This window comes from Dermacentor variabilis, chromosome 2 (assembly GCF_050947875.1).
Source record: "Dermacentor variabilis isolate Ectoservices chromosome 2, ASM5094787v1, whole genome shotgun sequence".
NCBI classification, from domain to species: Eukaryota; Metazoa; Arthropoda; class Arachnida; order Ixodida; family Ixodidae; genus Dermacentor; species Dermacentor variabilis.
In genome coordinates, this window is record NC_134569.1 from 117423641 (window position 1) to 117436234 (window position 12594).

A 12594-nucleotide genomic window follows, 5' to 3' on the forward strand; every position below is an offset into this window, starting at 1 on the left:
TTTTTAATTCTTGGCACAAGTTACATAAAAAATCCTGTATTTCAAATGGAGTCACAAAGGCGGTGTATTTTTTGTACTCTTCTTGGAGTGGTATCTGCCAATACCCTTTACATGACATGACATGACATGACAAGAACACCATTGAGCTCCTGAAGAGCTCACGTCCGGAGGGACCCGGGATGAGTCGATGGCTTCACCCACGACGGGACTGGTAGGCTGAGACCCACCGCAATATCATGCGCCTTCTTGGCAACCTGGAGATGTCTTCGGTGGTCTGGACACTTGAGGCCTGATTCTCAGGAGTCCTTGCTTTGAAGCGAAGAGACCGCTAAGGCTGGGCACAGCCAGAGCATGGGTTTATGCATGGGTTTATGCATGAATGCATAAAGATTCGTAACACGAGTTTGTGTTTATTTATTGTTTTTTAATTGTTATTGTTATTTAATGATTTATTCAGACATTGTAGAGAGGCCGATTCCATGTCGCCGCAGCTACCACGGATGCGCGAAGGCAAGCTATAGTGTTATACTTAGCTTATAATGCTATACTCTACGCTGTCATAAGCTTTTCAAATATCTAAAGTTACGAGGGCCGAAACTTCTAAGTTTCTCTTAGCTAACCATAACTTGCTTTCTAAATCGAGATGCACGTACCAAATACAACAACCACTGCGAAATCCAATCTGAGTGGTGCCTAATGCATTAATTTTAGAAATGTGCTCTGATAGACAAATATAAACAACTCTTTGAATTAATTTTACCATGTTAGAAGTTACAGCAATTGGCGAAATGTTGTCCAAATCTAGCTTTTTTTTCCGGCGTTTTTTAGAAGCAAGATAATTTCAGCTATCTTCCACTCGTTAGGTAGCCATTTTGCCTACAGGAAAGTGTTCCCAATATTTAGCAACTCTCCCGTAAAGTTATGTGCCAAAAATTTGAACATGCTAACAGATATAGCATCATAAGCCGGAGCTGCCGCTCTCATATAAGGTACGACAGATAGAAGTTGTTCCAGTCGTAGCGTGCTTTACTTCGTTTTTCGAGCGCAGCTCTTAGACACCCGTCTCTGGGTTGAGCATCGTCGTCCCTCGGCGTAATAGCGCGAACGCGCTCGTGCCACTGATCGCGCGTTCGTCGTCGTCCTCTTCCACAGTTGGCTCCGATTCCGCTCATCATGCCAGCGTTCCAGGCCCTGAAGGCACTGGCTCAATGTCAGTCGGTGCAGTCTCATATTCTCTGCCTCAAAAAAAAGAAACACGTATTGACCTGCGCTCAAATTTCTCATTAGGTCTATATCATAATCATCGGACACATTTTTTTCTATTTTTGCTTATACTAAGGCCAGAGTACACATATCCGGCATATCACGAAACATATAGACACACGGCATATAGACATGAAACATACTGACATCTACACACGAACAAAAAGTATCCGAGCTTATACACGCGAGCAGCATATAGCCAGCTCACATGCTATGCTCAGACAATGAATCTATGACGACACTGACACCGACTTCTTTTACAGCGAAGCTGCTAAGAAGATTTCCACGACCGTTTCGCGCGAATGTGGTGAAGGACGATGGCACGTGGTACTACACTCGGTATCAGAAGTAGTAAGAATCACAAGAAGAGACAGCAAGCACAGTATTCATCAGAGCCCCGAATCCACTCTGAACCTAATTAGAAAGAAATATAGAATAAAAGCTACGCTATACATTCGCAACGCTAATAGATCACAATTTCTTTGACTATTGACACCTGCACGTAATCGACCCAGATGATAAATTACGCATGTCCCTGAGCAGTGTTAGGCGCCTTAAATGCTCAAACACATATTATGGGATAGCCTAGCATATGTGACAGAAAGACGAGCGCTGGACAGTTTCTTAGCCAGCGTTGGCAGGCAACCACTGTCGTAGAGAGCTATTTTCGGCCCATAGCCTGGTACAACACCTGCAAGGAAGGTAACGAAAGTGCCGGGAAAGTTTTTGCATGACGCATCCCTATATGAGCGGTTTTAGGGCTTTAGTGTAGGGCCGCTGTCCAACGTACATAACCACTCGCCTCTTTTTTCTCTCCTGATAATCATCCATGAAAATATTCGGACTTATTTTTCCTGTTCCCCAGTACGGAATAGAAGGATAAAGCGAACTAGCTCTGATCGACTTCTCTGTCTTCCAGTTACATAAAATATCTCTATATATTTAATCTTAGCGAGCGATACATGGGAATTTGCTTCCCACGTTACGTCTGACTCCAATTTGGAGGTGAGTTAGGAGGGTTGGAAATCTACAAACATTTTGCAGGTATTCTGGTGAGCCTTTTGGCTTAGGTCAACTTTCGGTGGGCATATCAAGCAATGCCTCAGCGTACATTGGGCTCGGTTTCGGCGCCTACGGCCCTGCAAGGGATGCCACCTGCTGCTAATGTCTCAGCTCAGCATCGCCAGCTCTCCCGGGGGCCCTGTGAGGATGGCGTCAGGACCTCTGCACTAACGCCCCTCAATGAGCCCAATTTTGCTTCCGAAGGATGTGAGGACGCCTTATACAGATTCGCTTTAGTTCATGTATTAGTTGCTCGCGTTGGCATACATCGGCGAAGGTGTGCTTTTTCTTCATCTGTAATATAGTGTGCTCCTGAAGTGTTCACCTATTACTAGCGACTGCACCCAGCTACAAAATCATGCACCAGTATGTGACCACGCGGATGCATTCCCTGGTGGCTTTTCAATGCATAAATAAATGAGACAATGCTGATGACCATAGTAAAAACTTTTGCTATAGCCCCTAATAGTTCTTAGATAGCCTTATACTCTAAACATACATGTTGTCTCCAAGCATCAGAAAACACATGGTGTGGTCACATTTGAACATCAACATATACCTGAAGAGACAAGATCTGCGGGTCCAGGTGTAAACAGTGATTCGACATGCGTTGAAGCACATCATCAAATGTCATGTTGCTAAGTCACTTATGCGGCAGCATATTTGTTCCTTTCATTGCCAGTATTCAACTTTGCATAACCAGCAAAAATCTAAAGTTCCATGTTGAGGCAAACATAAATTTCGAAGAGAGTAATATCAATATCACGTATATTCTTGAATAAAGAACTTCTAAAGCGCCTCAGCCGAAACTTTTTAGTGGCTGACTTACTGCTGAAAAAAATAGCAACATTAATAGCTGTTCTCCTCATTCAAAATTCTTAGTAGAATTCCAACCAAAACATTCTCAAAAGTAAGCACAATTTGGCATAGGCACTTGGCTATAGATGTCACACTCAAGGGCTCACGTTTTAGTCAAAAGACACGAAAGGAGCACATCAAGAACTTGCCTTTTCATTGGCCTCCTATAAAAGCGCCTCCAAGGATGCAAACGCATCGCATCACCTCTCTGAGTGTCATCATTTCGCATATGACCCTGAACTTGAAGAAATGCAAAACTACGATATATTCAGGCCATTCGGTCTCTCGCATCGCACTTTTAAAAGCGGCCGACCGGGAGGCGCCCCGTTTTCGCTTTCACTTTTTTCTCGTCTTGAAGCACTGAAACGCATTATAAAGTACCGTGCATGAAGAGCTACTACATGAAAAACCTCTTTCGCTTTGGACGTGTCTTAATTGGGCCACCTCTATGCGAATAATGTTTGCCCGACAAATCATGCTAAATTTTCCTTATTAAAGGGGAGGGGGGGGCAGGAAATAGCATGTTCGTTGAGTGATCCTCAATGGCGGCAATTCAAAAAGGTGTTTTTTTTTTCTGGACAACTCAAGGCACAAATTGCAGTGCCCTCAACAGTAGAATACGTATAGTATTACTGAAACGAGCATGATCCCCAATTATATAAACGGCCTAATTTTGCGTGGTTTGCATGCTACATCAAAATGGCATCTCAGCATAGTGCACATGCTATAAATTAACAAACTTCATTACACTACGCTACGCACGATGTATCGTACGTAAACACTGAATCACTGTTCAAAAGAGCAGTAGCAGCAACAGCATATTCTTCTCTACACTTGCACAACGTACACATACGCCTTGAGAGTGAGCTTACAAGAACTCGGGGATTACGATGCCTTAAGTTAGGGCCTTACGAAAAATGTTCAATATGTCTTCTTTTACACGACTGCAACTTGGTTTAAGTAATTCGGTCTCTGAATATCAAGAATATGTCCTGTTATTCTCGGCAACGCTGTAAATTAATCAACCAGCATGAAAAAGCAGGTGTTAGATTGCAATAATCCGGTACCGCATAAGGTAGGTACGTGACAACCGTTTCTATAAACACGTTGAGCAAATTCAAATTCAGTCTAGACACCATTAAGCACGTCCCAAAATATCTGTGCACACCTGTTTTGCCAACTGCTTGAATTTCACAAAGCTTACTGGGGGCATTGATCAGCGCTGGCGCAGACGCGATATTAACGTGTCCAGCGTGCAAATGTTCCAAACACGCATACAGTCTTTCATATAAACGTACAAAAAAGCCATTTCTCTCTTGACATTTGCTGCATGTTTCACCATCGCAAGGAACCAATCGTGTTTCTCTGCTGATGCGACATTTGCGCGCTGACTGCGTCTGCTGAAAAGAGTAAGACACAGATATTTGATATTAAGCTTGAAATTCTTTATACTGACTAGCTATAGAAAGCATAACAATGCCCACTATGCGAAGACGGAAGGACGCCGGCGCAGTTGGTTTATACGTGTCGTAATAGCTGCTGCACTGTCGTCCGGTTTTTCTATTCATTCGCGCTTCGCCGCTTTCCTTCTATGGAGCTTCCTTTCTGAGTAGCTGTAGCAGTTTTCCCTGTAAGTTCATGGCACAACCAAACGGTTGTACTGTTCGATAAACCTTGTCTCCCATTGCATATTACCACCGAACTGTGCCGTATAATAATTGTCCCTGTTTACTGCTGCGGTTACAATAGCAGCTGGGTTTACTGACAGGTATTCACCGAACTATATCCATTTGATTAGGCGCTGATTCCGCTACAAAGTGCATTTTTGTATTGTTGTTAAGTAACAGCCGTTGGGCAACACAAAGTTGGGTTAAACATCCTCAAAGAAACCGAGCTAGATCATTGAGAAATCTTTGCACTTTCCAATATTTCAAGCATGGTTAAAAAGAGTGCTATGACAGAAAGTATTATTTATTTGAGCTTCGACGCTTTAATTTCTCAAAAATGTCGATTCCCACATCAATACTTATGATAACGTTGGCAGTTGTGCAGGTACACATATATATATTGACAGCTTATTTCGTCGCAGTCAAACCGCAAGTAGCACTGAACATATCCTTGATGCATAGCGAACGTTGTCAAAAGACTTGTGCGTCAGCATGATGTCAAAGCCACGACTTACTGGGCCTCTTCAAGCACTGTTATTATAGTTATCCATAACAAAGTTTCTTTTTCTATTTTTTCCCGCAGCTATCAAATTGTAGTATCATAAATGCTTCCTCATTATGCGTGACCTTTGAAGCGGCAATAATGAATGGCAACAGTGCTAATTCAAGAGTTGCCTTGATGGATAAGGTACACGACATCATCTTTAACTACACAACACCTCTGGAGCAATAGCACAGATGCTTGCGCAGGAGATTCTAAGTGTTTTAAATGTTGCATACTTCGCAAGTTTTTCGCCGATCGTTCGACTAAAGAGCCACTGAGCCCTTCATGAACTTAACGAGAACGACACGTACTAGGGAAGTATCGTTAAATAAGAATAACAGGCTTTAGTTTTCATGTCATAGCCTTGTCCACAAGCTTAAACTGGGAAACGAAAGTTAATTTGGCAACATAATTCGCGAGCGAAAAACGCACATCGCCGTGTACAAACGCAACTCGGCGTGTTAATCGATGCTCGATGGCAAGCTACAACAGTGGTCTGCACGTCTTCGTCCACGGATTAAGGGATCAGTAATAAAAGTCGGAATGTGAAAAGCAGAAACGAAAGAAGCTGGCGCCCTCGCGACTGCACACGTTTGCGGACAAAAACTAAGTGGTGAAAGAGAGAAAGCAAAAATACGTGAGGACATCTAGTGTCTTCAAGGTGGAAGGATGGCTGTAGGGAGTGTGAAATACTCAGTCCCACAGTAAAGCATCGGAAAGACGACATAAAATGAAACAAAATGGAGGCCCCAGTGAGAAGCACTCTAAATCAATTAAAACACGGCGAACGAACGCCAAGCGAGAATCTCGACCGCTTCTTGGTACCGCGTAAGCAACGTCCTTGAACCATAAATAAAGAGGCGCGCACTCGGCGGGCGAGCCAGACTGTGGCACGAAACTGGGTCCCAGAGAGCCTACGTGCTGAGAGATCGAAATTCCCTCTTCTCGCTGTCTTCGTTCGACGAGAATATTACGAGAGATACGCGTAGGCGCCAGGAGCGTCGTCTTGGCGAGAGCCCTGTAGCGATCGGCTGACGTTCGGCAAAGCGTGCCGGAGAAATTAACGTGGCACGATCTTGGCCTTCGGAACGGGATGTGCACTGCTCAAGGAGCACGCCGAGGCTTTCCTATGTGCATTGCAGCGCGCCGAATACCGGCACCTGCGGTTAAAATGAACGGCTGCATGCGTCTCTGCGGTCACTCCCTGTTCGTGGGCGTTCTGGTATGCGACCACTGGGCTCGAACTGGCACGACCCCGACTTGAAGAAATTTTTCCACGGTCGTCTTTCTCAGCTGCCTCTGGCGAGCACGGATACTTCTTCCACGAGATTCCCACCTGCTTTTCTCTTTAAGCTTTATTCATTAAAAAGTCGTGTACTTGTTCTACTGTGATGGCGGCATGGCCGAAAACTGTGCTGAAATACATAAAATTCTACTGTGGCAGTAGTCGCATCCAGTGTGACCCCTGTTTCAAGCATGAAACGTTTAAATGGCAATTCTCATTGAAGGACCTTATGGCTCATTTATAAAGGTGCACAAATATTTGAAACTTTTGAATAACGAATCGAAAAGTGTCGTCCTTGGTTAGGTTTTCGAATCTAATAGTCAGTACCAGCAAATGAGAATATTTTTTCGAACACGTTTCGAAAGTTTCAGAACGTCGTCTGCGCCCAGATGAAGATAAAATTAAAGCAATACTACGGTAAATCTTCAGCCTAGCGGGCAGAGTATAGACCTAAAACATCAGAACTTGCGTAATGGAGCAGGCCCCATCGCTTAGGTAGCCACCTATACATACTTATCAAGCTATATTTTACACGTTATGCATACTTTACAGGCTGTGCACTAATCATTCGCACTCTGAAAAGTCATGTGCAAGCGAAAATACAACTTCCTTGCTTTTAATACTCCATTTGTGCTTATAATTAGCAGCGCTTCATAACATATACTATGTAATGACGGAGACTTGCTTACTTTAAGCACAGAAAACCATGATGTGGAACATCGTTTTATATTAATTGTAATAATGGCTGTTCATTAGTCGAAAACTATAGGATAACTATGCGATATTCCATTCGATTCGCTTCTGGCCCTATTCTATTCACATTAGATTTGGTCTACGTGCATTCGGTGCACGTACATGCGTATGCGCGATAATGGAGCTCTACGAACCGAGATGTAGGCCTAGTCAGTAAACATGCTTTGTCTGTTTCCTTCTGCCTTAACTCGCTGGCATAATACGTTGTTGTATATGTACACACGTCCGAATAAACAGTATTTATTTATTATTTGGCGCGTGGGTCCCGTCCACCCAGGCACGCAAGAAGTGCCTTTGCGGTAGCGGTTAGGAATCTACGTGCTTTTTCACTTGGTCACCGGCACTGATGTTTTAATTATATAGAAAAACATAATAATACAGGTCCTTTGCATTTCCTTTTCTTTTCAAAATTTTCGCGTATACACGAGTTTCCGGGGAACTGCATTTTAGTCGTCAATACTTTGCACAAGAAACATCACCGCACAGATTTCCTTAATCGCAAGTTTTATGCCTATACCCATAGGGAACTATCGCGGTACGCACACACTGCTTAATGTCTTACTGCACAGCTATGCATCTCCAAAGATAGATATCTCTCAGATTTTCGTTTCTGGGGCTTTACGTGCTAAAACCACCATCTGAATATGAGGCACACTATAGGGGAGGACTCCGGATTAATTTTGACCACCTGAGGTTCTTTAACATGTCCCCAATGCTCGGGACGCGGGCGTTCTTGCATTTCGTTCCCATCGAAATGCGGCCACCTGGGCCGGGATTTGATCCTGCGACCTGTTGCTTAGCAGCGCAACACTATCCACCGCGGCTGGTCGATCTTCCTCAACGGCGGCTTGTTTCAATAGCCTTTGCAGTCTGCCGTTACGATGTCTCTCGTGCCGTGTGTGGTCAAGGTGAGCAATGGTAGCGCCTGAAGAAAGCCTTTAGCAGGAGCCAGTATTACCTAACTTGAAATCATGTGCCATGTAGTGCAGTACCTCGGAGATGTGCTTCTATAGCAGACTAGTTTAAGTAATCAGCTATAATTAATTGTATGAATATCGGCTGTTCATCATAGAGCTTTATTAAATCCTATACTTTCATGCGTTTGTTTCTCTTATTTTTGTTTTTGCTGATGCTGTGCAGCGTGCCAGGCTGCTTGCTATTAGCGATGTTCAGATGAATTTAGAAGACCTCCATCGTGGAGCCTAGTCTACCCTTCAGCGCTGTCTTTTGTCACATGGAAAATCATGGACAATCTTTGCGGCGTAATTTTATGGTGCTGCCTGTGCGTCGTATTATAAACATCTGGAGACTGTTCCATAGCTGTGCTCAACTGCATTCATAGAGCTTGAGTGTTCTCGTTGCCCATATTTTGACAGCACATGTTGAATTTCGCTTATATATTGCGCATAACCTGTACCTAAATTTAAGCAAATCCATATGAAAACAACAATTAGTTTAGTTCATGGAGGATATCATGGAAATATATTACGAACAGCACATATAACGCATGAAAATGCCTAAAATACGGAGAAAATGAGTTCAGTAATTATTGGCAACGCTCGCAATTAATCTAGAAGAGAGAGGGAAAGGCTGCTGTTTCTACGATTTATTAACGACCTACCTGATGCCCTGACCCCTACCGACTGCATATTATATGCAGACGACACGACTATATTTACTTGCTCTAATAATGTCGATGAGCTACAAGAAATGTTAACGTTGATCTGCATAACATAACTTCCTGGAGTCGAAAGAACACGTCGTGCATGAATCCGCTAAAAATGGTTTTGATGGTTTTTCATTCCTTCCCGACACTAATTTAGAAATCTATATCTGTGTGTATTGACAACAGCTTAATACCAATATTGATAGCACAAATTTTCTTGGCGTAGTTTTATACAGGCATCCGAAATTCACAGTCACTTGTTCGAAAGATTTCTTTTGAAGTACGCGCCATAATAAAAACCCGCTCATATTTTCAGCCGCACATTATCCATTGCCTTTATCATGCACACATTCTCAGCTGCGTATTAGCCTGGGGTAACACATACCTCGGTCACCTCAGGCAACTTCAATGCCTGCAGAATCAGGCGCTTCGTCTCATGACATTCAGCCATTTCCCGTACAATGCCATGCCACTTTATTGCAGTTTAAACATTCATCCTCTTCATCAGCTCTTTCAGTTCAAGTTAACAATTGTGATCTATAATTTATTCGGTAATACTGCACATATAGATGGCTTTGTTATTCAAACTTTTGTAAATACTAACACTAAGAGGTTCTATGAACTCGATAATCATCTTTTACCTAAAGTGCGCACAAGCTATAGTAAGTTCACTACCACATTTGAGGGAATAAATCTGTGGAATTCTATTCCACATAACAACAAATCCTCCCCCTCAGAGCATATATTCAAGAACCAAGTTGTTAACAAATATTTTATGCAGCAACTCTTTTCACCCCAAACAACTGACTTTTCTGATTCTAATAATAATTGACTTAGCTATTATACTACATATTTTTTTTTATTCAAGTGAATGTTAGGAAAGGTTGGCGCCTTTATGGTGGCACCGGCTACTCCTTGTCACTTGGCAAACGAAACAAATTTGCGTAAAAAGGGAGAATAGCGACACAAAATATAACACTCAGTAGAACACCGGATCAATAAAAAATATACAGTCCAACAGTACATGAGTCGCAAAGTTCTGTGCATTAGTTCAGTCCACGGACGCATATATAAAGTCAGATGTTTTGAACAGCCAAAACGAACAACACATGTAATACACTGCAAGTACACGACAGAATTATACCTATTGCGTAAAAGTTGCGATCATCACATAAACCAATTGTGAACCACGAACAACGCTTATGTAACTCATTTAGCGTATTCGTATCATCCGATACTTAATATTTTCCCAAAATGTTGGTGTCCTCTAAAAACCTTTTCAGAGCAAGAAGTGCTCTTTTTTGAAGGCCCGCAGTTGGCCATGGGCGAAGTATCTTTTTAAGAGTGAATGGTCTTCTGTCAAATATAAACAAATTAGCTTGCAGTACCGTTCTTTGTGTATCGTATTTCGTGCACTCGAGAAGAAGATGATGCACATCTTCGTCTGTATGGCCACAAGAACACTGCGGACTAGAGACACTTTTTATCCGGTACAAGAAGTGTTTCGTAAATGCAGTACCAAGACGCAGCCGGTCTAACGATGTTTCAAATTTTCTGTTGTCTCTTAGAGTTTCCGGCATTGATAAGTTTATACATGGGTCTATAGAGTATAACTCCGAGTCTTTAGTTTGCTCGTCAAACCAGGCAGTTCTGCTGACGCGACAAGAAATCTGTCTCAGGAGCAGATGGACTTCACTACGCAATAGAGGAAGATTGGTTGGCTCCGCGTTATTGTGCGCCCGATTCGCAGCTGCGTCCGCTGCAGTATTACCAGGAATATTGCAGTGCCCAAGTATCCACTGAAATTCAATTACGTGGTTCATTGCGCTTGCTTTTGTAAGTTCTTTGAGCATCTCATACAATAGGGACGTGTTCAAAGAATTTTTCTTATTGCTCTGTAGTAATGTGAAAGTGACTTGCGAATCACTAAAGATAACCCATTTTTGAGATTTTTTTTTCTGATGTTATGAAACTCAAAGCACACAGAATTGCAAATAGTCCTGCTATGGTGGAAGATGTCCCCCGTCTCCCGGGATAATTTAGATGTTTGCTCTAGCGCTAAATGTGGAATGACGAATGCTGAAGTCGAGGAATTTTTATGACACGAACCATCTGTATAAAGGTGGATGTACTGGGGATATAATGAGTAAATTTGGAAGAGTGCCAGTTGCTGTGCGGCTACTATGAACACGTCTCTCTTAGATATAATCCCGTCAACCGATAATTCTATTTTAGAGCATGTTAACATCCAGAGAGGGTAACTAACATCCACTTTGCATATTTAAAATCTTGGTAATAATGCTTTATGTTCTCGAACAACATCGTGAATTTTGCTTTCGCTTCTTTCGGTGAGAAAAGGTTTCAAGGATGCTGCTCGTGTTGGGTTAAGATGCGATAAATATGTCGGCATGTTTCAACCGTTGGTATAACTGGAAATGGGGGGTGACGAGCTTCAGCAATTACTAAAGAACTCGAGGTAACCTGTAAAACTCCAAGACACACTCGCAGCCCCCTTGCCAGTAAACGTTGAAGACGTTCCTCAGAAGTTTGCGATAAACCATGGAGAATAGGTGCCGAGTAAGCAATTTTTTGTTTTATGAGTGCGTTATGAACTTGTAGTAGCGAAGAGAGTGATCCCCCCACGTTGTGCCTGCGAGTCGCCGAAGTACGTTTATTATTGCATTGGTCTGCTTTTCAATTGCGCAGATGTGTGAAGCCCATGTTAGCTGGCGTTCAAGAATAACTCCACAAAATTTATGCTCTTTCACAAACATCAAAGTTTGCCCGTTAAGGCCTAAGTTGGAAATTAATCAACTGTCGTCTAGTGAAAGGAAGTACGGCTGTCTTTGCGTATGAAAGACTCATGCCTCTTTCTTTTAATGCTATCAAGACTCTCTTGCAGCGTTGTTTGAATGTCTTGCATATGAGATCAAGAGGCCCATATGCAGATGTCATCTGCGTACAGAGAATACTGTAGACCAGACGGGAGTTTTTGTGGCAAGGCTGCCATGACACAGTTGAATAAAAACGGACTGAGAACACTGCCCTGCGGAATGCGCTGCGTGATGCTGTGATAATTACTTTCTCCTTCAATTGGTTCCATAAATATTTTTCTATGTTTCAAGGAATTTGATACACATCGCAGCGTTTGAACGTGTAGGCCAAGCTCTAACATACCAGCAAGGACGTGTATGTGACTTACAGTGTCGAATGCTCTTTGAATATCTAAGAATACTGCAACTGTCACATTTCCGCAGGTTCGTTCATGTTCGACGCATGTGGCAATGTCTAATACTGCATCCATTGTACACCGATTTTGTCGAAAACCGGTCATGTGGTCGGAAAACACATTTGTGTGTTCACACTACCATTGCAGTCGACTGTCTATCATCTTCACCATTAGTTTGGAAAAACAGCTTGTGAGACTGACGGGTCGGTAGGATTCAAGACAAAGTGGAGTCTCTCCTGGTTTTAGCCCTGGAATTACCCGAGCTAA